We start from the raw sequence: 4,350 nt of genomic DNA, 5'->3' as shown, positions 1-4,350 counted from the left end.
TATTCCTATAATAATGATAATAATAATAATAACAATAATAATAATTATTTTTATCATTATCATTATCATTATCATCATCATCATTATAATTATTAATATCATTATCATTATCATTATCAGTGTATTACTATTTTTATTATCATCTTGTATTACTATTTTCATTATCAACACTTTTCCCGTCATTGGCAATGTTATAATTATCATCATTATCATATTATTATGCTTCTCGTAATTATTATTGTAATTACTATTGTCATTATTAGTATCATTATTACCATTATTATTACTATTATTATTGTTATTATTATCATTATTATCATTATCATTATCATTATCATTATCATTATCATTATCAATCATTATCATTATCATTATCATTATCATTATCATTATTATTATTATTATTATCATCATTATCATTATTATTATTATCATTATTATTATTATCATTATTATTATTATCATCATTATTATTATTATTATTATTATTATTATTATTATTATTATTATTTCTATGTCATTGCCATTATCATTATTTTCATATTATTGTCATTATCATTATTATTCCTACTATGTTTATTATCATTCTTAATATTATTTTTATTATCATCTTGTATTACTATTTTTATTATCATCTTGTATTACTATTTTTATTATCATCTTGTATTACTATTTTTATTATCAACACTTTTCCCGTTATTGGCAATGTTATAATTATCATCATTATCATATTATTATGCTTCTCGTAATTATTATTGTAATTGCTATTGTCATTATTAGTATCATTCTTACCATTATTATTACTATTATTATTGTTATTATTATTATTATTTTTTTTTTTTTATTATTATCATTATCATTATCATTATCATTATCATTATTATTATTATCATCATTATTATTATCATTATTTTAATTTAGATCACTATGATTATGATTATCTTTATCAATATTATTATCATCAATATTATTACTATTACTATTTTCATTATTATTATAATTGTTGCCGTTTTTGCTAATACCATACTTATCATCATTATTGTCTTTTTATTAATCATCGTATTTTTTATAATAACTTTTAACTGTTATTACTGTTATTATTATTTCTATATTCATCGTAATGTTAGTAGTATTATCAATACTACAATCATTATCTTTCTTTGTAATCATTACCTTTTTATTACCATTACTATGACTATGCTTATTATAATGATGATAATTTTAATCATTATTATTATTATCATAAATATTATGCTATCATTATTATCATTATTACTATTTTCATTATTTATTTTGTTACATTAATTATTGTTTTTGCAATCAGTATTATTCGTATCCTTTTTTTTTGCATTATCTAGCAATTAATCATTCCCGTTTTAATTGGTATGTCTGTCAGCAAGATTAATCTATGAATTACCGACGGATTGTGATGGAAATTCTAAGAGTTAGTCCTTAAGGTGCCGTCACACTAGCACTTTTTCCGTCAATTTTTTTGACAATTTTCTGAAATTTTGTCAATTTTTGAGCGAATTGTCGATTTTCCAGTCAGACGATAATGATCGTTTCCGTCTGAAAACCTTTCCGTCAACTTTTTCAGCCAAGCATAGTCAGATCAAGAGCTATATTCGAGAATGTTTGTATTTAAGTTAAATAAAATTGTCAAAAAATTGACAGAAAAAGTGCTAGTGTGACAGCACCTTTAATGATTACGTTCTGATTTTGATGAGTAAGCCAATAAGTACGTGTAAACAAAATTATGATTAACAAGATTTCCATAATTTCGTCTGGTTCTGTTCCTAGGTTTCACTTTTGATTCGGTAACACTGATTGTAACCTCATAATATAACGTACCATTATGTTAATGGGGGTATCTCCATAAATAATCATATTATACAATAAGTAATTATAATCGCAATATTCTATTTTTTTTTACATCAGGATAGAAGGGGAAGGTTCCTCTGCATTTTCTTTATTGGTCTTGAGACATTATTTTTGTGGTAAAACTGTACTTAAAATCCTGATTGTGTTCTAATTTCACATTGCGCATACAATCGGAGGATACATTCATGCTGTGGATATCCCAAATTCTGGATTAATAAAAACATCGACATATGCGTGGATGACAATGAAGTAATGCTGTAGGCCAGGAGGACGGACGTGATTGGTTGAATTTTAGGATGACCATATGTGACGTCAATTAGCTCCGCCCCTTTCTGATTTGTTGGTAAATTGCTGTTTATGAAGAATTTTAAAAACAAATCAATTTCTCTACATAGAAAATTGCGCATTGCACTATTGTATAACAAAGTAATTATTCTGTACTTCGCTCTATTCCTCAAAAATGGAAATTAATTGGTTCAGTCATCTAAAAAAATATATGGAACAAGGACATGTGTATGAGAGGGAAATCATAAGCAGTAATCTTCAAACTGAAAATTCTTTATACCCTTTTAAAAATGAAATCTACATCAAAGGGTATTTTTACTTTTTTTTTGGGGGGGGGGGGGGATGAGGGGATAACTATCCGGGAAATAGATTTTTTTTTTATGACAATTTTATCTTGAGGTGCATTTTTGACGAGAGACGGTTTGCCAACAGTCCGAACGTGCAGTCTGCTATAAAAGTCTACAACCTACCGCAACATGTAAAGACTTATCCACATTCGTAGTGGGTGACAAGGAATCGCAGAAGAAATCAGACTGGACGCGGTTAGTAATATCAGTAAATTTAACCAGGAGGATTTGATAAACTTGATAAAGGAAAGAAGTAATCTAATAACTTACATACCATTTAGCACAGAAGTTAATGTATAACTAGAAAAAATAAAACGTAAACACATTTTAGGGGAACAGGATAAAAGGATAATTTATGCCATTAATTTCTTCTTCCAAATGTTTAGAATGAAAATATCAGAGGAAGTTCTTTTTTCAGACATTTCTAGGAGGACCATAAAGCAATTATAGTTAGATGATACTTCTGGTTAGCATCTGTTTGTGACAAAAATGTAATTTAATAAGTGAATTTCATCAATATCACTCATTTCTGTCGGCCATGCTGGCGGTTTGTTTACAAGTGTGACGTCATGAAACTGTAGCAAGCTTCCTCTGCAGGTACTTCAAAAATGCTTGGTTTGGTTACAAAGACCAAGAAATTCCGAAAAAAATCAAGACCTTGAAGTATCTTGCCGTCAAAAAAGCGCCTTAGGATTTATTAACGATGTCTTTTGGACGGTTCTCCAATTTCCTAATTTGTCTCTGATTCCAAATGCATGTGAAAAATAAAACATTCATTTAATTTTTTCCGTGTTTTGATAGTCCTTTTAGGTTTAATTCAAGGTAACAAAGTTATATACATACCTGTATACATTACCTGTTATATATATATATATATATATATATATATATATATATATATATATATATATATATATATATATATATATATATATATATATGTAGGTTGTGAAGAAATCCGGCTATTGTTTAGTTTCTATGGCATGTATGCATGTATTTGTTTCGCCTACGTACGTGGCGCTTCAAGGATTCGGGGTCGAATCCTGTAGTCGAATCCGGGTTCGCTCGGGAACCTTGGTGTGGGGTTGTGGGTACGGGGGATCCTCGCTCGACCCGACCACTGACGTGAGGTGAGGTGCTTTCCCCGTATTATTTCTTTTCTGGATATTATTTTTATGTATGAGATTTGGTTTATGCAGTGCATATATATTCTTTGACAGGCTGCAGAACCTACTGTTGCCAAGGGCCAGGCACGGAGGCTTCATTTTAATTATTATTTATCAACTTGGAGGAATATTCAAGTTCACGTGACCACTACAATGAATCAAGATTCCGTGGGCTTTGCTGGACTGTGAACACTGTTATTGACCCAAATGAAAAGGAATGTGATTTTTGTATTTATTTTTAAACTGAATGGACATTGTAAAATTATTATTTTTTTTGTGAATTACATTTTAGTGTGTGAATAAACTGTTTATTAATGGTTCTTAATTTGTTTAGTTGTATCCTCGAAATTGGTAAATCTATATGAAATGAAAAGATCTTGGCATTTACATAGGTAATAAAGGAAGCTTCAGAAGCGCTGGAAGAAAAATTCAATTTCTAAAAAGAATCAGAGAAGGAAAATTGCTGCAAAATATCTGAAAATAAAAAGGAGAAAAAGTGACCATTCTTGTCTTTGAAGGTTGGGTTGCAAAGAGGAATAAACTAAATAATTCAGCATGATAGATAGATTTCACGATGACTTAATAAATGTCATAGGCAATGACTCATTTGTAAATCGATTAATAATATGAACAATACCATTACGATCATTACCATCATAGTAATAGAAAAT

The sequence above is a fragment of the Penaeus vannamei genome, chromosome 18, assembly GCF_042767895.1.
Source record: "Penaeus vannamei isolate JL-2024 chromosome 18, ASM4276789v1, whole genome shotgun sequence".
In the NCBI taxonomy this organism is placed as follows: Eukaryota; Metazoa; Arthropoda; class Malacostraca; order Decapoda; family Penaeidae; genus Penaeus; species Penaeus vannamei.
Note: the sequence above shows the minus strand (reverse complement) of the source record.